Consider the following 25034-nt stretch of genomic DNA (forward strand, 5'->3'; position numbering starts at 1 on the left):
CATTCTATCCCTTTACTCTTTTATCTGTAGAATTAACATTTTTCTGCAAGTATCGGCGTATACAGAGTGATTTAGGATCGCAGAACGTCTTAAATCATTCTCCGTCTCTATCGACTACTTTGACTATCGTTTTCGAAACTGGTGTTTCTACAAACTCAGTCAAAGTGGGGGTTTCTGTAGACACCTAAAATTGTCTCCCAAAAACCAAACCCGATGATGAACAACCTTTCATCGTCGTTATTGGTCAGGTTGAGTATTTAATTTTGGAGTGCTTAAATCTATATTTTCATTTCATAAAAAAACCCAATTCCTATCCCATTTTCCCAAACCATGACCTATTTTCCTCTTTTCGTGCCTTTAAATTCAAAATAATTTATTTTGTGTCCTTTAAAATCATTCATTTCATGTCCTTTTTATAAAAACATTTATTCCAGTTTATTTTTGTCCATAATATGGGTCCAATGATTTAATAGTTAGATGGGGCTTGAAAATAGCTTTCCAACGATATATTATAAGCCCAAATACGAGTTATAACGAATAAGTTATGGCCAGAATACTAAACTAAGCCAAACTAAACCTAAGCCCACTTTACCTACGACCCAATGATCATGTGGAGGGTCCAAATTATTTAATCCCATTCCTAAACCAATTAGGATTAATTAGAATCTTCAATAAGTTTATAAAAGATCTTAATTATCCTTTTTGAAAATATAAGATTAAAAAGTTTGAAATTGAATAAAACTTTTCTATTTGAAAATCCTAATTCTATCCGAATTGAAAGACGTTCTAAGGCAGACAGATATTATTTTCATGACTCAAAGTTTTTATCCTAAAATAAGATGGTTGGATAGCCCTTGAAATTATCTTTCCAATGATATATTATAATATCAATTCCGAGCAATAACGGAAAAGATATGAATAAAATATCAAACTCTATCCAAAACTGACATTGTCTCACTATTTCGGCCATATCTTTTATTCTACAAAATATTTTAATACGATTTTAATTGGGTTAGAAATTATACTTCAATATCATTCCAACTATATCTTATTTATCTTTTTTTGACTTCTGGATCAAAATATATGTTAAAAACAAAAACCGCAAAAACTGTAGTCTATCGGGTTTTATTCCGATTTAATTCGGATCTTATCTTGTTTTTTCGACCCTTATTTTTTCTCTATAAATAGAGGTCATATCTCTCCTTTTTCATAAACAAGATTGATCATCAAATTATTCTCTAATCACTCTTTAGCCTAAACACTAGCCTCCCCATTCTTTCACTAATACTTTCTTAAGCACTCTAAGGAGTCCATACTTAACCCGAGGTTCCATTCTTAAACCAAGGTGTGAAAGGTGTAATTAACTAATGTTTTGGACCAAATCAACTATAATTTTTATTTAATTTAATTTAATTTAATTTCCATTTGATTTATATTTTTTTAAAGAATTTACTAACAATTTATTCATGATGTAGCAATTTAAAGGAACGCGTGGAATGTGAGTAATTAATTAATTTAATTACTCTTATTTTATTTTAATATTGCTAGTATCATGATTAGGGTTGTTATTATTATTATTTGATTTTGCTAACACTATTATTGTTAAATTTCTTCCAATATTAATGTTTATTCTATTATTGTTATGATCACCATATTGCATGTTTAAAGGGATTATGTAATTGAAAATCACGTCTAATAAGATAATTTGGACGACCGGTTTAGGTTCATTTTTAATCTTTTTATTAAATCAAGTGATCACAAATATTATGGAATAATGTGTTGCATTAATATTCAACCAATGTAGCTTAATAATAGTTTGGAGCAAATTGAATATTTTTTTTGTATGCCTTTGAGATCGCAGGAATCACTTTTGACTATAAGAATCGAGTAGAGGCAAATACGGACAAATGTGACTCCATGACTCACTTTGTACCATCATCCCCGATCCTCCTTTCGTGGCACCGAATCATATGGAGTTAGTAATCTCATGGATTATGGATTGGGTGTAACCTTCACGGGTTAATCGTTGTTGCCTATCGTTGTCCCCTTAATCGTGGTTGCCTTTTATGATTCGTGAACGTTTTACAAGTTACATAAAAACTTGTTGGCGGATCCCTACTTTCCTTGTCCCTTATCGTATTATATCAATTCCCACTTCCTATGAGTGCCAAGCATATTCACAACATGATTTAACGTAGGCACACTTCAAACGACGCCTACAGTCACCCTCCTCACTCTTACTCTTGCTAGGCAAACTCTCCTCAAGCACCCTACTACTCCTTGTGACTATGGAATTAATGGGTCTATTAGGGTCTTGGCCTTGAGAAGGTAAAGAAGAAGGGCTTGCATGGTCTTTCAAAGCATTGACAAGTCGAGAAATTTGATTTTCAAGCATCTTATTGTGGGTTATCATTTCATTAAACTTCTTATCACTCACCGCCATGTAAGTGTTCAACAACTTGGTTTGGTTTTCAGTGATTTCCTCCATGTTAGTCCTAGAAGAATAAGAAGAAGAAGAGGGTTGAACATAGGAATTATCACTTTGGGTCTTTGGAGCAAATTCGGGTGGGGGACCCCTTTGAGCATTGTTTTTAAAATTTCCCCTATTTTGATTGTTCCAATTACCTCTACTTTGAATTTGACCATAACCTTTATTATGGTTACCATAAACTTGGTTATGATTACCATAATTTTTGTTTTGATTTTGGCTACTATAACCTTGGTTGTTATAGTTACCTCGGGAATTTCGGTTCCCTTGGTTCCCATTACCACCACCTTGGTTATAGTTGTCAAAATTTCCATGGTTGTTGTAATTCCTATTCCATTGACCTTTTTTATTCTCAAACCTAGAACCATTATTGTTTGACATATAGTTCACATGCTCATTCACATTTCCATGTTGATTATCACAACATCCATACATGCATGAGGGCATTTAGAAACATCATGATCATACGATCCACAAACATCACAAAACAAGCAACCACTAGGAATGTTACTAGAAGAGGGAAAAGGTTGAGAATTAGAAGACATACCTCTCCCCTTAGATTGGGAGGGAAGATTCAAAACTCTAGAGGTAGCACTCTCCAATTTTGCCTTTATAGCGGACATTTCCTTCCCCAAGTTTGTCATTTGTGAGGACAAGTTGTTTATGGCATTAAGATGATCAACTGAGAGAACTACTCTTGCTAGTTGACTCCCTTTCACCATCTTGCCAATCTCTATAGTACCTCATTACGTCTTCAGTTATGTCTACCACTTCCTCCTCTATTTTATTCATAATGGGACCTCCGGCTCCTCCATTAAGGCACGACTTTCCTTGAGGACTTAGGCCACCATAGAAGATTTGAATAATTTGGTAAGTAGGAATTCCGCGATGATGACACTCTCTTTGATACTCCTTATACCTCTCCCATGCTTTATAGAGGCTTTCACTAGACTTTTGCTTGAAACCTTGAATCAAAGCTCTATCATCCACCGTTTTCTTTTATGGGTAGAAACAGGATAGAAATTCCTTGGTCACTTCGTCCCATGTCCTTAGAGAATTGGGTTGACCTCCTTATCTAGTCATTCCAAGGCACACCCTATGAGAGAAAAGGAAAAAATCTGGAGGCGGATGAATTCTTGGGAAATTCTATTCACTTTTATAGTGTTGCAATTCTTGTTGAACTCTTTGAGATGGTTTAGCGGCCTTTCATGTTTAGCCCCACTAAATTGTCGCCTCTCTATGAAAGTGATCATTGTCGGCCTTATTTCAAAGTCATTTGCTGCTGTTGTAGGTGGAGCAATCCCACTTTAAAACCTATATGCACCCGGAATCCCCAATTCCTTCAATGCCACCCTTGGATTTTCTCCCATCCTTGCTTGTTCTTCTTGTTGTGGTTCCTCTTAACTTGAAGGGATAGAACTCAAAGAATGTCTTGCAACTCTTACCTTTCAATTGTCCTCTCAATTTCCGGATCAAGTGGCACTAGTGAACGACCACGTGCTCTACGCATACAATCTAAAAAAAAACAATTATTAGAACGAATACAAATGTAGCCAAAAAGAGAAAAATGTTTTTTGTATTTTTTAATTAAAAATGAAGTAGACTCAACAACTATAACAAAGAACCAATATCATTCCCCAACAATGGCACCATTTTGACGTAGGGAAAATGTATGTCGTTGTCTAATCTTCCCTAGAGCCAAACAAATTTATAATAACTAAACAAACCTAATACGAGTATAGAGGTAAGTCAAGGGTTGAACATAAAGGAATGAGTGGGAGAATGTTATAGCCTATGGTCAAGTTACTTCGAAGTATGAAAGGTGAGTTGAATTGTAACTAAGGTTTCAATTAACTAATCAAGTCTAAGAAAATATATATGTTAAACACTAAGGATTAAGGTTCCATATGCAAGCTCAATGGTCATGCTAATCGATGAATAACTCAATTGATTCAAGCAATGCAAAGGACAGACAATAGTTGCAATTAATAGAATTCAAAAGCTATCTCCTATAAGTCAAGCTAGGGTTGACTATCAAGGAAAATCACAATCAAATTCAACCAATTAAAGCAATTCTCAAATCAAGGGTTTATGTCATTGAAATTTGCTATGCAATCTAGATTAATCATCTAGGTTGATCATTCCTAATCAAAATAATCACATGCACAAATATGTCAACCAATTTAATTGCAACAATCCAATCAACCAAGAATCATCAACTAGCTAAAATCATCAATCAAGCATGCTTCCCCTTCTCCCTAACTACTAATCTACTCACAAATCATAATGGAATAGAAAAACAAAGCAAATTGAATCACAAACATCATCATTTCAAGCTTAATCAAAGAGAAAATCAAATTCAACAAATTCTCAAACCAAACATCAATAATCAAATCAAAAATTCAAGAATTAAAGGAAAGAACAAGCAAAAGTAAATTCAAAGAAGGAAATTCTCACAAATTTTCATTGATTAAAGATGAAATCCAAGCTCAAAGATGTAATTCGAAGTACAAAACAAGTAATATTAAGTTTCTCTCTCTACTTTCTCTCTCTACTAAATCTGGAAATAAGTCTCAAGTACATATGAAATCGTCATCCCCCTAAAAAAGGAAAAGTCATGGGGTATATATAGTAAAACGAGTGTAGAGGCTCGAAGCAGGGTCGTGCACACGCACCACAGGACCGTGTGTGTGCACGAAAGGGTCTGCTCGCACGCACAGAGGGGTCGGCGCGAACGCACCCTTACTGTGGTGTTGCGGCGTGCATGACTCCACTTGCTCGCTTGTAGATCCTTGTGCGAAGTTTTGCTCCTAGCGCTCTTGTGCATCCCTATCGTCAGGGCTTTCGTGATGTTGCCCGCGAGGAGGGTAGCCCTTGATCTTCAAATATTTGCGCGTTAATGACCTAGAATCAATTATGGCGCAACCGTGAGAGCGTAGCAAATAAAGCTTTGAAACTTTACTAACAAAAATTCAAGTAAAAGTAAGAGAGAAAGCAAAATGAATAGAAACTAAACTAAAATAGATAAAAGTGAACGAAAAACCAAAATGAGTTATAAAGAAAGAAAATAAAAGAAAACTATAAAGATTATATTAAAATAAAGCAAGAAAATATAGAAAAAGAAATTAAAAGCTACTCTATTGAGCGCCATAAATGATGCTCATCAATATTCCATTTCTTCATTATTAACCACTTTGAGCCTCGTCTAACATTTGGTCTCATTTATTCAACCCACATTCACTTAACCTTAAGATGGGAAGGTGTGTGATTTGTGTAATATTCAAAAGCAAGTTCAAGAGAGAAAAAAATTAAAACAATGTCTAAGGGCAAGTGTTCTAATGTCTTTGATATGAAAACTGACAAAGGAATAAACGCATCGTCAAATGTCTATCCCTAGATCAAATACAATTTATACAACCTAAAAAAACCTAATACGAGTATAAGGCAAGCATAGGGTCAAACCACAGGGAACAGATAAGCACTACCAAATGCAATAAACAATTAAGTTAGTCCGGAATAAGGGACGTAAACTAAGTCTAAACACACTAAAACTAGAAGTAAAACACTAAGGGAAATGGTCTAGGAATAGCAATCACTCAAGCATAAACAAAGGCATAGAAGTTGAATTAATTATGAACTAAACATGCTCAAATATCGATATAAGAGGTCCAATCTAGCCACCTGTCGGGGTTCATTGGCTTCTCCTAACATAGCCTCTATGCTTCCACAATATAACCATATACTAGGAGGTGCTATCAAATAACAATCAATACAAATGAATATTGCTAGGTCCGCTATCGCATCTTCTAACAATAATTCACTCCCAATCAACTGACAACATGCATTTTGCAAGTAGATTGAAGAATATCAAGCATATAAAGACTTTAATCATAAATAAATCAATTCCAAACCCTAGAACATGCTCAAGATCCAACTACACCACAACCATTCCCTTAATGGGGAAATTACTGACTAATCATGATAATAACAAGATTAATTAACAAATAACCAAGAATCAATATGATTAACAAGCAACACTAACAACTAAAATAATAATCAAAAGAAAGCAAATAAAATAGAGGAGAGAGAGTTAGAGATCCTCATTGATTGAAGATGAAAGTCTACAAACAAGATGATCAATCTTCTTCTTCAAAATCCAAGCTTAACAATGGTGAAACCCTCACTTTCTCTCTCTAAACTACTCTAATCCTAGGCTAAACCTAGAGAGAGAAGCTCTCCTAAAACTAATTAAAAGAAAATAGAATAATTGATGATTATTCCTAAATACCCCGAAAATGGGTATTTATATTAACTTGAGAAAAAGAAAAAGAAAGAAAGGAAAATAAAATAAAGAAAGAAAGAAAATGAAAGGAAAAAAAATAAAGAAATAAAAAGGAAAACAAAAATTAATAATAAAAAGAAAACAAATCCCACCAAAAACCAAAATATCAGACCCCTTCCCCTCTTCGATATTGGCTGCTCTAAAAGTGGGGAATGATCCCCTTCATTGCTTCTCATCAAAGACCGTCATCAAAGAATCACCACCGCATATCATCGTCAAAAATCAGCATCAACAAATCACTACCATTCGATCTTCATTAACAACCACGTGAAAAGCTCATGAAATGGTTTGATCGAACCTCGAGTTGGTGTGGCCGAACTATGGGTTGGTTCGGTCGAACCATGGGTGTGTTCGACCACACCTCTTCAAATTAGAAAAGTTCGAATGTTTTTTACTTTTTTAGCACTTCGATCGAACTCTTAACAGTTTGCCCAAACCTAGAGAATTTGCAATTTGCTCTGATTTTATGGGTGTTGTTTGTGCGAAGCTGCTACAGTAATTAATGTCGGGTACTTGCGAGCAGTGGCGGATCCACGTAGTAACAAGGGGTAGCATGTGTTACCCCCAGAATTTCGATATAAAATTTTTAAAAGTGAAACTTATACTAGTTGACATTCCTTGTTTCAATGGTAAGACGAGAGAAAGATAAGGTTTTGGTGCAGCAAGGTCATGGTTTGAACCCCTCTTCCCTATGTTTTTTTTTTTCCTTTCTAAGGACTTTACTAATCCCCCTTATTCTTTGTTCCAAATTGATTCCCCCTTTAACTTTATTTCTTATACTATGTATAGGTATAAGCAAAGCATTTATATGATTTTTTTTTAGAAGCATTTATATGGTTAAAAGTAATTTAGAATTCCCCATTATTACTCTTATTAATAAAGATTTTACTTCAATTTTCCAAATTATATATGACGTATGGAGTAATTTATAAACTATAATGATAAGTTAGGTACAAATTGTCTAAACTAAAAAAAAGTACAAGTACAAAATTACTACTCCGTAGTATACTTCATAGCGTTATGCAATTTTTTTTAATCGTAGTTATTTTTTATAAGTATAATATATCTTAGCAATTTTTTTTTAATAAATTCTCAGTCAAATGTATGCTAGTCCAAAATCACATTGTCAATTAATAAGGAGCACAACAATGTACTAAAACATTACATTGCATCAACAAAATCACTCGTTTTATTGATTTGCTATTCATTTTTGTGGGAATTTTTCAATATGAATCCCTTTAATTTTCTTAAACAACTACGCACTAGTGCGCTACCCGTGATTGGAAATCTTGGATCCGCTACTACTTGCGAGAGGCATGGTGTTTTCATGTGGCTGACTGTGGGTTGGTTGTGCGGTGATGGTGGCAACAGGGGGTTCCAAAATGGTGGTTGCGTGAACACGGTTGTGGATGTTGTTGATTTGGGTTGGCTAGAAATTGCAAGGAAGAGGTGCGAAGGTGGTTGCTGCGGTTTGTGGTGGTGGAGATTGATGGTGATTTCAGTGGCAGGTATGTTAATGGTGGGCTATGAACTGCAAGTTGAGTTCGACTCGCTGCTGCTGGGATGGTTTTGGTTGCGGTTGGAGGTTGACTGTGGTGCAGGTGGTGTGTTTGGGTGGATGGAGTTGCGTGAGGCTGCTCTATTTTGGTGGGCTGATCTGGTTGTGGGTTGTACCAGTAATTGAGTAGGGAGTGGGGGAGTTTGCCAGATTCGGTTCTAATTGGATAGCTCGACTTGAACTTTGAACTTGAACCTACACACAGACAAACCAGAGGATGAAACCGTGACAAATAAAATAAAATAAATAAAAAGATAGAACTAAATAAACTAAAATAGAACATGAGATAAATAAAACTAAAACTAACAAAATTAAATAAAACACAAACAACTAAAATACGAAAAAAGCCTCAAAACTAATTAAAATAAACAAAAGTAAATTAGAATACTTTTAAAGAAAATGAAGAAGGAAATAAAACAAATCCAAAGCAAATAAAATACAAAATAAACTATAACTAATTAATATGAGAAATTAAACTAAAACACTCCAAAATACCAAAATAAAAAAAACTTCATTAAAGAGAAAATAAAAGAATAAAAGGAAAATAAGAGAAACCGAGCCCGAAAATGACTCTAAAACTACTCCCTAAGAGTGACATAAATGTCACTCATCAAACATGTCTCGAATTGCGTCTCTCATCGAGTGCTTGGTACCGTGCCTGGGAAACATGAATGCTAAGCGAGTGATGGACGGCATGATCCGAGATTGCTCACATTGATTCAAAAGAATGAAATAGAAACAAAAAAAAAATCAAAGCAAAAAAAAGTTGAAAATAAACTTGTAAATTCAAAAATATTCAAATACACAATTACACATCTTAGGGGCTTATCTCGGGTTTTGAGCCTTTTACCCTTTTTCTTCTTTAAACCATCAGCCTTAACCACGTTACAATCCTCAAAAGATCTCTTTAAGGTGTACATACACTTGTGCAAAGTTCAGCTAGAGCTACGTTCAGCCAGATTTCTAACGGATACATAGGTAACCTCACATCGAGGTGCGGCCGCATTCATATTCATATTCATGCATGATTGAGTCAAAGAATATTCAATGTTTATCCATATCCATCTAGAGCTAGACTTGGGGGCTTGAACCCACATCATTTAGCCTACCTAGCTTAAAGATTCACCATCTCGACTCTTCTCACATTTCTTTCCATCACCATAACCTTTGTATCTAGCCTTTGTATCATATTCACACACTTCATTCACACATACATAGCCATATCTTCCTTCCCTTAGGAACCCTTTATCGTGAAATGTTGTTCCCCTACCGTGCATGCTTTATCATCTTTCAAGACAACATTCATCAAAAGAAACATTGTATACGTGGTTAGCTTCCTAACCTGAGCAATTTTCATTGTTCCATGCATCGCAAATGTACTTAGCTTCCTGACCTAGGTACATTCATCAAAGATTTGTTGGTACACTTGCTTATCTCCTTGACCTAAACAACGCTCATTATGCAATACTCAGCAACCACTTCATATGTGCTTAGCTTCTAGACCTAAGCAACGTTCATCAAGACTATTCTTCATACACTATGTGATGCTTACTTCATGACCTAAGCAACATACATTACTGCGCTTAGCTCCACGACCTAAGTGCATTCATTGATCGTGTCACATGATGTAATTGTCCTTAGCCTCCTAGCCTACGAATATTCATCATGCATACAATATTTTCAAGACGAGCAATCAAATTTGACAAGAAGAAAATCCAGGCGATTCATCTCACTTTGCCCAGTGAGGAAGCTCGAAACTTTTTCCCTTTTTCAAGTCTTTTCTTTTGTGAAAGTTCAAAAAGTTCAAAAAAACTTTTTCAAATTTTTCTTAGCGTGAAAGTACAAAGTTTCTTCAATTTTTCATCTATTTTCTTTTGGGGAAGTTCAAAACTTTTTTCAAAATTTTTATCAAGGGAAGTTCGTAAACTCTTACTTCATTTTTCACGCCTTTCTTTTTTCGGGAGAAAGTCGGTACCCTCCACTCATGACAAAAAAATGATGAAATTTTTTGCATTTTCAGTTGTTTGTGTCTGTGCACACTCAAACTATACATATACACACAGTCACATGTTATACACATGTCATGTCAAGTCAAGTTTGGTCAATTCAATTGGTCAAGTCAATCACAATTTATGCGAGTCTTTTAGAAAATCCCATTTGCAGGTCTTAGGTTCATGTCATGTTCGGGGATAAGCAAACCATGTACAGTCCATGTTCGGGGATAAGCAAACCATCTACATCCCACGTTCGGGGATAAGCGAACCATCTACAGCCCACGTTCAAGGACAAGCAAACCATCAACGGCCCGCATTCGGGGAAAAGAGAACCATCAATATTCTTCAAATACTCAATGATCATCATTCAATAGGTTGCTCAAAGCAGAGTAGCTCACGATAGCTTTTTCCTGAAATGAGAAAGCTATCGTCAAGCAGACAAGTTTTTCACAAGGTGTAGAAAATTGTCAGTCGTTGCCACCTCTCAAGGCGAAAAAGTCAGCAATTATATCATCTAACAAAATTCCCAAGGCGGGGAAAAATCATTATCTAACAGCATTTTCAAGGCGGGAAAAATCATCATCTAACAGCATTTTAAACGCGTGGAATCATCATCTAACAACATTCCCGATGCGGGGAAAAATATCATAACAGTCTTCATCTGGTTGATTTCTCAAGGCAAGGAAAGCTACCAAACATATTTGCCACCGAAACAATGGTGTCAGATACATGAAAGGAATGATGTCCTTCGAACAAGTGTATTATTCCAATAGGGGATTCGGGATTATTAGAAAGCTAATTTTTCAGTGAGGTCAAGTGATCGAAATGCCTGGGTGGAGGCCGCTTTCGATCAATAATATTAATGCATTATTAATATTATAGCTTAATCTTGATTGAACCCTTCGGGTCACACCCAAGCAACTAACGAGCCAAAGCGATGAATTAATTAGGAATTAATTAATAAGTAGACCGAGTAATTAATATTTAGACGTCGGAAATTCGAGCTTGGAGTGTCGAAACCGAGCATCGGAAGTCGAGTTGAAAATAGTAAAAAGACGAGACGTGAAAAAAAGAATAAATCAACAATGAAAAAAATACCTGTAGTATCGAAAAAACCGAATGCTAGGGGCGCGACAAAAGCTAGCAGCCTGCACCAAGTGTGCGTGGCTGTGCTAGCATATGGCAGCTAGCAGCCCGCACAGTTGGTGCGTAGCTTGCTAGGCCATGGCAGCCAGCAGCCCACGTTTTGGGCGCAAGGAGAGATGGGCCGAAGCCTCACAACCGCACCATAGCAGCCCAAAAGGGTGCCATGGGTGCCCAAGTAAGCTGCCATGTGGCCGAAACCAATTAGAGGGAAAGAGTGAGAGGTGGCCGGTTATGGGAGCTAGAGTGGGGGGCAAGTTTCAAATGGTCCTCACCTACTACTCCTTGTATGCTTACCACTTGTTGATTTATTACTAGTTTGATTATTAATTTTATTTTAGCTTTAAAATAAAATGGGAAAATCAAATTCTCCCACATTGATGGGAGAGCTTTTCACACTCATGCATTTCCCTATAAATACCCAACTTGGGGTATTGGGAAAAGCACTTGAGTAAGAGTTGGAAAAGGCATCACTATTTGTGAAAACCTTTGAACTCAAGAGTTGAAAAAGACATCACCACTGTGAAACCTTTGAACTCAATTACTCGAGTTTTGGTCAGGCCTTGCTAACTCCGAGGCATTGGACCTAATCGGTGTTCGAGTTTTGGGTGGACTTGCGTTGGAGGTCGTCATATTTTCGAGGCTAGCTTTCGAAGTAAGAGCCCCTCGAGGTCGGGTGAAGCACGCGTCAAAGGTATATTTATTATCTTAATCTTGTCATTAAGTTAATTATGTTTATGGTTTTATTTATTGCTAGTGCGGTCTAGTTTTTTTGTTTGTTTCCGCGGTGAGTCGGACTCACCAAACCCCAACAATACGCACTTTATCTCTTCACTCTTTTATCTTTGGAACTAATGCTTTTCTGAAGGTATCGGCGTATATAGAGTGATTTAGGATCGCAGAACGTCTTAAATCATTCTCCGTCCCAATCGACTACTTTGACTATTAATTTCGAAACTGTTATTCTACAAACTCAATTAAAGTGAGGGCTTCTACAGACACCTAAAAATGTCACCCAAACCAAATCCGATGATGAACAACCTTTCACCGCCACTATTGGTCGGGTTGAGTATTTAATCTTTTGAGTGCTTAAATCCATATTTAATCCAATACATTTAATAAACCAACCTAATTCTTAGCCCACTTGCCTAAACCATAACTTACTTTCCACTTTTCGTGTCCACATCACAAAACCGAGCTAAACTGATTTTGTGGCCCTATATGTTATATCCAATATTATTTAGTTGGATAGGCCTTAAAATAATATTTTCAAAGATATATCATAAGCTCAATTCCGATTTAAAATGAATATATAAGTAAAACACTAAACTCGGCCCAAAACCAACACCCTTTCACTAAAACGGCCATATCGTAAAATCTACATAATACTTTGACCTGATTCTAATGGGGTTGGAAAGTAGACATGAAGAGATGTCAGTCCGAGTAAATGGGTTAGGTTTGGGTCGGATAAGAGAGGGTCGGTTTAACTCGGGTCAGGTCAATTCGGGTTAATGTCGTAACCTATGCAGGTCGAGTTCAGGTTAGGTCATGCTTGAGTCGAGTCACGTCGGGTTTTAAATCTTATTGGGTTTGGTTCGTGTTTAGGTCGAGTTAATAATAGATCAGGTTACATTTGGGTCGGGTGAATATTAAGTCGGGTATAATTCGGGTTTTCACGAGTTAAAACGGGTTAGGGTCATTCTCGAGTTCGAGTCGGGTTCGGTTCAAGTCAATAATTTACGGGTTAGAACAGGTCGAGTCATTCTCAGGTTTGAGTCAAGTTCGGTTCAAGTCAATAATTTGCCGGTTATAATTTGGTCAGGTCATTTCCAAGTCGGGTATTCTCGGGTTCAAGTCGGGTTCAATTCAAGTCAATAATTTACGTTTATTATTAGGTCGGGTCATTTCCAAGTCAGATCATTCTCGGGTTCGTTCAAATCAGCAACTCAATAACTTAAGGGTTATAATCAAGTTGGGTCATTTCCAAGTCGGTTCATGTCCGGGTTCGGTTCAAGTCAATAATTTTTGGGTTATAATAAGGTCAATCCTTTTCAAGTCTTGTCATTCCCAAAATTATTCGCGGGTTATAATAATCAAGTCGGGTCTGGACCGACTTGGTCTCCCTGGACAAAATGTTTTGATCAATAATAATAAGGTGGTCTAAATTGAATTAAGGTGATTTGAAACTAGGTCAGGAACAATTTGGGTTAAATGTAGGATGGTTCAATAACAAGTTCTGTTGATTTCGGGTCGGGTTAGTAACAGATGGGGTTGAATTTTGGGTCAGGAAAAATTCGGACAGGGTCAATACCAAGTCAGGTTGATTCAAGTCAAGTTTGTAATAGGTCGAGTTGAATTTCGAGTCAAATTAGTAACCAGTCGGATTAGGAACAGGTCGGGTTAAATTCGAGTTTTGACGGGTTAAAACGGGTTTGGGTCAATTTCGGTTCAGGTCGGGTTCAGTTCAGGTTAATAATTTACGGGTTATGTTTGGGTCGGTTCATCTCCAGGTCGGTTCATGTTCGGGTATGGGTCTCAAATACTCAGGTCAACTCGGATCTAGGGTTGGTATAAATACTAGCTTCCTTATCCTCTCATAATACGTTCTCTAAAGCACTCTAAGTAGTTTATACTTGACCCAAAGTTCTATACTTAACTCAAGGCGTGAAAGATAGAATTAACTGAGGGTTTGGATCAAATCAACTCTACTTTTTATTTATTTTAATTTAAATTTGATTTAAATTTTAATTGAAGTTACCAATAATTTATTCATGATGTAGCAATTCAAGGAAACGCGGAACGTGAGTAATTAATTCACTTAATTACTCTTATTGTTATTTTTATTCTTTATTGCTAGTATCTTGATTAGGTTTATAATGATTTGATTTGACTAACGTTTTTATGATTAAATTGATTTCTTGTTATTTTATTTTTTATTGTTGATCACCATGCTGCATGTTTAAAGAGAATATGTAATTGAGTATCACAACTAATAAGATAATTTGGATAACAGGTTTAGGTTCCTTTTAAATCTTATTGTTTAATCAATTGATCACAAATATTTTACAATTATATGTGCACTAATATTCAACCAATTTAGTGTAATTATAGTTTGTAGCAAATTGAATCTTTGTATGTAGTTTTTTGAGATCGTAGGAAATACTTTTCACTACAAGAATCGAGTAGAGCCTAATACGGGAAAATGTGACTGCATGACTCACTTCGTACCATCATCTCCGATCCTCATTTCGTGGTTTCAAACCATATGGAGTTAGTAATCTCATGGATTAGGAATGGGGTGTAACCTATATGAGTCAATCGTTGTTGCCTTTCAACTTCTGCACTATTAAAAGAGAAGAAAAGTGAAATAATGGAGAAAGGAGGAATATTAGTGCAGCCGCACAAACTGTTGGACGCACCCAATAGTTTGTAAAAATTCATACAAATTGATAGGATATGGACTTGTTCAATCAGCTAATGTTGCTGCTGATAACGTGTTATAAAATAAAGGAAAAGAAAGAATAAAAGATAAACATGTAACGAGAATATTGATTGTATATTTCATTTCCTATATATATATATATATATATATATATATATATATATATATATATATATATATATATATATACATATATATGTATATATATATTGATGGGTGTCATAAATGGCACCCATTTGATGAGCATTTAGGTTGTTTTTACCTTCTTTTCATGGCTTTCATTCTTAATAAATGCTTAGTTTTATGCTTTTGATCTTAGTCTTACCTTTCCTCTCTTATTTTGTAGCTTTTGTGCATTTCTATGGTTTTTCTAGTCTTTTCTCCTTTATTTGCTCTATTTTCGTGGTTGTAGGTATTGTACGAGGTTTGGATCTTAATATTGGTGAATTACTAAGGTGGAGGAAGCCTTTGGAGCAAGCTCATGGAAATAGGAAAGCTCAAGATGCAAGGAAGTGGATTCTCCAAGTTCTAGCTCTTTCGCCCTCAAGCCGTGCTCTCAAGAATATGGGGTGTTGAACCCACAATCATTTGCTTTTGGGACTGCCTCACTTAGTGTTCATCATCATCATGATTGTGCGTTCATTCGAAAACCTTAGCGAACGCACGAAGCAGCGAGAAGATCAAAGAAACCCAGAGATGTGCGGGCGCGCAAGGCACGGGCGCGGGTGCGCCACCCCTGCAGCGCGAGCACGCCTTCATAGGTATTTATTTGCTCGGTTTTTGTTTTCGTGCCTCTATAAATACCTTTGAAACCCGATTTTTGGGGAAAGTTTAGAATAAGCTTCATTTCACATTTCTGATCATTTTTTAGCTTAGTTGAGAGCTTCTCTCTCTAGTTTTAGTGTTAGTTTAAGAGTAGATTTTAGAGAGAGAAAGTGAGGAATTTCAATGGTGATTGAGAGATTGAAGATTCAAGGGTGACAATTGTGTTGAAGATCTTCTCTATTATCAATGGGCATTCTTAACTCTATCTCATTTTATTGTTTTGTTTAATATTCAAGTTTGTTTGATTTGATTTTGATGTTTGATTGTTGATTAGTGTAATTGTTCTTCATATATTGTTGATTCTTGATTTCTTTAGTTGTTTGTTGATTAGATGATGATGTTAGAGTAGTTGTTTGCTAGGAATTGGGTGAAACTTGTATGATCGATTGATTGTGCTTAATTTGGGAATTATGTTGATTAATTGTTGAGATTAAATCGATTATTGGAAGTTTGCATGTGTGTAATTCGATTAGGCCTTGAGAATTATGCTAGATTGCATTGTATTCTAATGATACGGACCATTGATTTAGGAATCGCAATTGTCAATTGAGCTTGATTAGTGATGCTCCTAGTTAGAGTCTCTCGTAGTTGGCGCTAGTTTGACCTCTAGGAGATAGCTTTGATTAAGCTTGCCATTAGTCTCCACAATCATTGATTTGCATATTATTTTCCGAGTTGCTACAATTGTCATGATTGCTTGTTGATCCCGTTCCTAGTGCTTTATTTGTTTGGTTTCTTTGTTTGTTAGTTGTTAGTGTTTTCTCTTTATCTTTGTCTTCGACCTAGCTAAGGGGCATAATTGAGAGCGCTTGAACATTACCGTTCCTTTAGGTTCGATCCTTGACTTGCCTCTATACTAGTATATAGGTTTGTTAAGTGTTTATAAATTTTGTTTGACCAAGGGAGGATTAGTTTCAACGACCTAGTTCCACCCCTCGTCATATATATATATATATATATATATATATATATATATATATATATATATATATATATATATATATACGGGGATGCTTTTGGTTCGACGCTGTTGGTGTGGATTTTGGTACCGTCTTTTCTCGACGCCTTTTCTGGTCGAAGATTGACTCAACACTTAAAAGCGTCGGGAAAATCACGTGCTATGCACGTGAGTATGGATGCCCGCAATTTTGAAAATTTTAATTAATGAAAAACTTAGCGGGTTGTATTTTCACCCTCACTCGAATCAGGCTCCCAAATTCCCTCAAATTCGCTATTAAACTGCCCATCCACTGTTCTGCTCTCCTCCAAACCTGGAATCCATCATCACCGACAAAAAAAACATCATTCCTTTTTGGTTAATTTTTGGGTTTTGCTTGCTAAACTTCAAGGAATTTAGGGGTTTTTGGATCGTCAATTTCATAAATTTCAGGTATCAACTTACAATTTTCTATACAATATTGTTGCTCGGTATATATCTATCGTTTTTGGTACCTAATATCTCACAATTCTCTAAATTTCGTTAAAATTGGGAATTATTCTTTGCATGTCTTCGATTTTGAGTTAGTGTAGAACAAGAATCGATCTCTTATTGCGAGGTAATTTTTTGCCCTTAATTAGATATTTTAATTTCTTTTTATATTGTTTTTTTTCGTGAATTCTGTTTTCAAATCCAAGGTTTCCATTTTTTTTTATATTTTAAAGTAGTTTTTTGGTTTTTGTTATGATTTTTATGGCATTTTTTAGGGTTTTAGTTTGGAATTTTATGGGTTTATGATATGAATTTTACAGGCTTTGAATTTTCGGTATTTTATATGAATTTTATGGGCTTTGAATTTTATGGGGTTTTGATATGAATTTTATGGGTTTTTGATATGAATTTTATAGGCTTTGAATTTTATGGGTTTTTGATATGAATTTTCTTGTTTTTGAATTTTATGGGTTTTTGATATGAATTTTCTATGATGATTTGGTGGCTGATGATTGCATTTTGTCTTCACATGCTTTGCTCTTAGAAGCAATACTCATTCCCATATAAATCATTAGACAACAACCCCAATACTCAGATTTATTTTGAAGAGTACAGCTTGTAAGAAATTTGGATTTGCATCATATCTTTATTTGTGGTTGTTTTTATTTGTTTCACACAAGTGATCATCAGTGGTAATATTTTCTTTGTCTTAGAGTCTTAGACCGAATATGAGATTATGTGCTTTATGTATGCCTTTTAAGCTTGCTATGGTGTTCTAGTTCCTTAAAATCCCATTTTATGTCTTTTAAACTTTATTTACTTTTATTATAGTCTTGTATTGAATTTATTGGAACAAATATCTATTTTTTTTTTATATGCCACAAGAACTTTCAGTGAAACACACACCGGAAATCAAATTTTACAAACTACAGGTTAAATACAAGAAAATCAATAATTACCTGGAAAAGAACAAGTAGTACCACAAATATGATCCCAACAGCCATAGCACTACTATAGTAAAATATCAAAGACTCACTGAATGTGGAAGCCAGTGTAAGCAATAACGTACCCAGGTTTAGAAACACAACGCGATATGCAGAGAAATCTGAAAAACAAATGTAAAACAAGATATGATGAATCAAGTCTTATTGTTAAGAATGTATAAGTTTGTTTGTTGGTTAAGATGATATGTATATTGCTGAAGATTTGGGTTGAGTTGATAATGAAGGTTGTGATAATTAGCAGGTGTGAAGATCAATTTAAGTTGAAATACATTTACATAGTATAATTTAGAGCTTGATAAATGATAATGCATGAAACTTGTGACACTGTTATAAATCGCTCACGCACTACTGCGGTACTGCCTCCCCTAGCCTTGTTCTCTTTCATTGCCCATATTTTAGCTCTTATTTTGGACCAAGAAGTTTGAGTCTTTATATGTGGTGGTGGATTATCATAAGGAGCCTGTATGTATGATCTAACATTCTAATCCAGCAATTTCATTTGCCCAGAAACCAATAGTTCCTACGGAGCTGTACCGAAAAGTGCGTGACTCTCAGCTTGTAGGACTTTCAGGCTACTCAAAAGAGGTATTTTTTTGAAATTTCACATTTCCTTGTTGTTGTATTTTTTTAAAAAGTTTTTTATGGGTTTTTGTGATGAATTTGATGGCGTTTTCTAGGGTTTTAGTTTGGGATTTTTCGAATATGTTTTGATATGCCTTTCTTGTTTTGAAGATTGTTGGCTTGATTAGTGTATGTCATATACTTATTTCAATTGTGTAGGCTTGATTAGATTTCCCTAATTGGATGTTTCATGTACACTATCTTCTAATTGCTTGAAAAACTTGTATAACTTTTTATTTGTTGTTGCATGTTTCTTTCTAATTTTCTTCTTTCACCCCTCAACAAGTTTGTAGGCTTGAATTACTTACATTATTTTTAAGTGGATAAAATTCTTGATATTATAAGTTTGATGGATGTCTATTTACTTAGTGAAAGTGATGTCCCTATTATATATTGGTTTAATGATCCTTGTAACATGATTTTTTTTTAATGTCATTGTTTTTACTTAGCAATTAATTATATACTTCTTTGTAGACATGGATAATACTTGGATTGAGTTACCAAGAGGTGATCCTGGTTATTCTAAAGGTTGCATGAAATTCTTGAAACTTGCTAAAGAGACTCTTTTACCAAATACATGGGAAACTAAATGCCCATGTAATAAGTGCGAGTTAAATAAAACGAATTCTATAGAGGAAGTTGGAGGCCATATTTTATTTTATGGTTTTTATAAAAACTATAGAAATTGGATATTTCATTGTAAAGATGAAGGGAGTAAGACCTATGATCTAAGTGATGATCAAGTAAATGCAGTAGGTCGAGATGATATGGACGGGTTACTAAGAGCAGCTTTTAGAGTTAATACACGACAAACCGACAAAACTCAAGATCCATCATTTAATGAACAAAGTATTGAAGATGACAATTCATATGACATGGATGAGGGGTTTACCATTTATCGCAGGTAGGTGATGAGTATCAATCAACTTTCTCAAATGAAGAACAGACAAAGTATAAAAACCTCATGGAAGCTTATGATAAACGCATGTACGAGGGGTGTACTACTTTTTCAAAACTTTCATTTATATTGCATTTGTTTCACCTAAAGTGTATGTTCCATTAGTCTGCAGAGTCATTTAATAAATTACTTGAACTTCTAATTGACGCATTTCCCATTATTAAGGAGTTTCCATCGTCCTATTATGAAGGCATGAAGATAATAAATGATTTAGGGTTAGGATATGAGAAAATACATGCATGTCCAAATGATTGCATGTTATATTGGGGCGAATTCGCAAATAAAAGTGAGTGTCATATATGCCATACATCAAGGTGGAAAAATGTGAAAGGAAAGGAGGGTGATGTAAATGAAAAAGGAAAAGAAGCATGTAAGAAAGGCGAGGCAACTAAAGTAATGCGGTACTTTCCCCTTATCCCTAGATTAAAGAGGCTTTACATGTCATCTAAAACTGCGGAGGACATGAGATGACACTTTAATCGTAAGGATGATAAGAATCTACGACACCCTGCTGATGGCGAGGCCTGGAAAAAATTTGATGAAAAATATACAGAGTTTGCCGCTGATCCTCGCAGTATTAGATTAGGCCTATCGAGTGATGGTTTTAATCCATATCGTCTTATGAACACAAATTATAGTACATGGCCGGTGGTCCTCATGCCTTACAATTTACCACCATGGCTTTGCATGAAACCATCTTCCTTTATTCTTTCTATAATTATTCCTGGTAAATTTGGTCCCGGTATGGATATTGATGTGTACTTGCAACCACTAATCCATGAATTGAAATTATTGTGGGAAGGTGTTGATGCTTTTGATTCTTATAGTGGAAGCAACTTCAAACTGCGAGCAGCCCTACAATCTACTATTAATGACTTTCCGGCTTATGCTATGATGTCAGGTTGGAGTACAAAAGGCTACAAAGCTTGTCCTTCTTGCACTCATTCTACTTATTCATATAGATTTGGTGGCAAAATTATCTACCCAAGGTATCGAAAATGGTTGCCTATTGATCACCCATATCGTTCACAAGCTAATTTGTTTGATGGGAAAGAAGAATGTGGTATTGCTCCGATTCGTACCAGTTGGACCAAAGTTTTGAAGCAACAAGAAGGGGTAAAGTATGTATATGGGAAGACAAAAAAAAAGTTCCTAAAAAAAGAGGGAAAAAAGCTGCCAATGAACTTGATGATGATTGCGATCCCGATGGTGATGATGTTCTTTGGAAAAAGAAAAGTACATTTTTTGAATTAGAGTATTGGGAGCATAATCCTCTTAGACATAATTTAAATGTTATGGACATTGAAAAGAATGTGTCCGATATTTTATTAGGAACTCTTTTAGATATGGATAATAGTAGGGATGATGAGAGTGGCAGAGAAGCCCTAAAGAATTTGAATATAAAACCTCATCTATGGATCAACCCTCAAGGTTACATCCCGCCAGCTACATACACCATGTCTAACGAGGAGAAAGAACGATTTTTGAAAGTCTTGAAAAAGATGAAAGTTCCTGATGGATATGGATCTAATTTGCAAATATGTGTGAATCTAAAGCAACGGAATCTTATTAATATGAAAAGTCATGACCATCATATTCTCATGCAAGATATCCTCCCAGTTGCTTTAAGGGCGTCGAATGCCACAAGAGTTATTGACTTACTTGAGGAGTTGTTTGACTTTTTAAAAAAGATATGTTCAACTGCGATAGATACAAGAGAATTAGATATCATTTAATCAAAGCTCATGTTGACTCTTTGCAAGTTTGAAAAAGAATTTTTACCAACATTTTTTACAATCATGGTTCATCTACTAATTTATTTAGTGGAAGAGGTCAGACTAGGCGGACCGGTTCATTATAGATGGATGTATCCTGTTGAAAGGTACTTATTATTATTATTACTATTATTATTACTATTATTATTATTATTATTATTATTATTATTATTATTATTATTATATTTATTAATATTCTTTTTATTTGTATTATTTAATTTTTATATAATAATTTTTCCAATTCTTTCACATTCACATACAAAATCGTTACTATTATTCAAGGTACTTGGCCTTTTTGAAATCTCATGTACGCAATAAAGCGCAACCGGAAGGATCTATAGCGGAAGGTTACCTTTTGTGGGAGACAATTGCATTTTTTTCGAGATATTTAGAAAGTGTTGAGACTATGTTCAATAGACCTAGAAGGAATGAGGATGGTGTATCAAACATTGACAACTATTTGTATAACTCTGGTGGTCATGTTGTTGGAAAGAAAGAAAATGTCCATTTGGATGATAGAAGTTTAAAGCAAGATCATCGCTATGTTTTACTTCATTCTGATGAACTAACCCCGATGCTCAAGTAAGTAGCATTATGTGTTTAGTTAAAGTGTCCAATATATATTTGTTACTAACATAAAATTTACAATCTCGATACTGAGTTCCTAAAACTAAAGAGGCAAGAGAATGACATTGGAGGAAGTCAAGCTGATGAATCTATTGAAAATCAGTGGATAATTGATGAATTTGTAGATTGGTTGCAAAGCCAGGTCATATGCTTTTACATTTAGGGTCTTTTTATTTTCATATTATACAACTTTCTAATTCTAACTTTATTACTCTCGAATTATAGGTCCATAATTTAGATGATAGCACGGTAGATGGAAAGTTAAGAAAAGCCTTAGCCGGTGGCTTGAGTAACCGCGGGAAAAGGATGAAAAGTGTTATTATCAATGGTTATAAATTTGATATTGTGGATCGTGAGTGATTTCGAGTAACTCAGAATTCAGGAATCATGACGGAAGCAGAGGGTCATGAATATTATGGAAAACTCAAAGAAATTTTGGAATTAGATTATTATGGTTCTTATAAGGTTGTATTGTTTCGTTGTGATTGGGTCGATATCCGTAGGGGTATCAAAACAAATCCGAATGGAAGTGTTCGTATCAATTTCTCAAAGTTGATGCACACTGGTCGATTTTTGCGTGATGATCCATTTGTTTTCTCATCTCAAGCAAAACAAGTTTTTTATATTGAGGATGAGATACAAAAAGGGTGGTGTCATGTTGTGAAAACTAATCCTAGGGACTTGTTTGATATACCTGAATAATTTGTTTACAACTTTTATAATTTATTACAGATTTGAGTTCATAAATTTGGATGGGTATGTATTTATTGGCCATGTTTGGTAAATGGCTTTTTGGTGGCTTTTTGGTTGGCTTTTGGCTTTTGGCTTTTTTATGAGGTCAAACAGCCAAAAAATGTGTTTGGTAATTGGCTTTTTAGCCAGTGAAAAAGCTGGCTTTTAAGCCAAAATGAAAATGCTGCTTTGAGTAGCTTTTTTGTTGGCTTTTGGCTTGTTGGCCCACAAATTATCTAATAAACAGCCAACTACCAACAATTAATTTACCAAACACTTTTATAAACAGCCAGCTTTAACAGCCAATTTCAAAAGCCATTATAAACAGCCAAACATACCAGCTGGTCAAACAAGCCAAGTGAACTAGCCAACAGCTAACCGCCAACAGCCACTTGCCAAACAAGGCCATTATATTTCATTTAGTTATTCTAATTCATCAAGGTTTGCATTTTGTTAAATTAATTTCTGTTTTTATGGTACTAAGTAGTATTATTGTCTTGGTTTCTTATTGGTCGAATAAAACTGAAATCAGAGCTGAAATACAGAAGTTAATTCAGATCTAAATACCAGAACTGAATTCAGAGTCGAAATCAGAACTGAAATCCAGAACTGAATTCAGATCTGAATTTCAAAACTGAATTCAGAATTAAACTCTAGAACTGAATTCCAAACTGAATCTAGAACTGAATTCAGTTCTGAATTGCAGCTCTGAACATCAGATTTTGTCTTTTTGGTCAAATTTATTTCTTGTTATTTCAACTCTAATGCATTGATTTTTGTTGTTCTCATTTTGTATTTCAGTTTAGATGTTTAGTTTAGCTGTACATATATAGTCTTGTCTTTATATCAGTTTTTTCTTTATATATTGTCTTTACTTTTCACTGATATTGTGATTATAGCTGCCTTTCTGCTCTTTTACCGGTCAAGGTTAAGGCTTTTGCATCTTGACCGATCTTAAGACTCTTCTATTTCACAATAAGTGTTGTTGCTATTTGTAATGAACCCAAAATTAATTCTGAGCTGAGTTGCAGATCTGAAGTTCAGAACTGTAATTGAACTAAGTGCTTTTGCTGTTTGAATTCAGAACTGAATTTAGACCTGATTTTTTGGGAGTTTAAATTCAGAAGATTGCCAAGGATCAGTATTATGACTAGCAGAAGATACTTCTTTTGCAGCTGCAGGAAAAGCAATAATGGTCATTATTCTTTCTAATATAAAGACTTTGATTGGTTGATTCTCTCTAACATACAAGAAATTGCTAATAGTAAAAATGTGTTGCAGTCTCCAGAGAACCAAAAATAGAAAAGTTTATCTATTTGTCTTCAAATAGTAAAAACTACTTTATATTTTTTTTACCAATTCTAGAAATAATAATGAGTAAAAGCTCATACCTAGCACTTCAATATGAGGAAGCTTGTCTGTATATTCTGCTGTTGTAGTTGCCATGCTTGTCGTTGCTTTGTTTCCATTTTCAGAGTCTTCAAAATAATCACCATTAGACTTCCCATCACCCTATGTTACAATTTAACTTTTATAAATACAGTCAGAATTTTCCAATACCAAAGAGACATGTAGTGTGATGCTTCACAAAAACAAATTTATTAGTTAGTTATTGGACTTTGACAAAAATCCATCATATGAATATAAACAAATTTGCCGCTACTTTTGTTTGCTCTGTTGGGGAATAGTTACTTTTTGGATGAGTCATCTTTCCTTATTTAAACACCAACAAGGACCCTGCTAGTAGCAAGGTCTGAGGTTGAGGTGAAAGAAGCCTCACATGTGACAGGTATCAAGGGCAGTCCTCATTTAACATAATTATCAAATATTAATCAGTTGCATGTGGGAAGGCTGATTTTGACTACATTTTCAGTTCTGATTATCAAATATTCACTACATTTCCAATTCTGATTTCGACTCTAAATTCAGTTCTAGTATTCAGATCTGAATTAAATTCTGTATTTCAGCTCTGAATTAAATGTGATATTGTGATTATAGTCAGAACTGTACAGTTTAGATATATAGTTTAGATCTTTATATCAGTTTATTTTGTATTTCAGTTTATGTCTTGTCTTTATATCAGTGTTGACATACTA

General features: G+C 34.9%; 1 long non-coding RNA gene and 1 other non-coding gene across 2 annotated transcripts; both read left to right on the plus strand.

Annotated features, from left to right (window-relative positions):
• The first annotated feature begins 3368 nt into the window (after positions 1–3368).
• On the plus strand, positions 3369–3475 carry LOC145625822 (small nucleolar RNA R71). The gene has a single exon (XR_014110724.1). It is a non-coding gene; the product is annotated as a small nucleolar RNA R71 (small nucleolar RNA).
• A 13513-nt stretch (positions 3476–16988) lies between these two features.
• LOC145613158 (uncharacterized) lies at positions 16989–22937 on the plus strand. Its single transcript, XR_014106878.1, has 3 exons — positions 16989–17348; positions 18733–18810; positions 22432–22937. It is a non-coding gene; the product is annotated as an uncharacterized LOC145613158 (long non-coding RNA).
• Positions 22938–25034: the final 2097 nt, after the last annotated feature.

The sequence above is a fragment of the Chenopodium album genome, chromosome 3, assembly GCF_948465745.1.
Source record: "Chenopodium album chromosome 3, dcCheAlbu1.1, whole genome shotgun sequence".
NCBI classification, from domain to species: Eukaryota; Viridiplantae; Streptophyta; class Magnoliopsida; order Caryophyllales; family Amaranthaceae; genus Chenopodium; species Chenopodium album.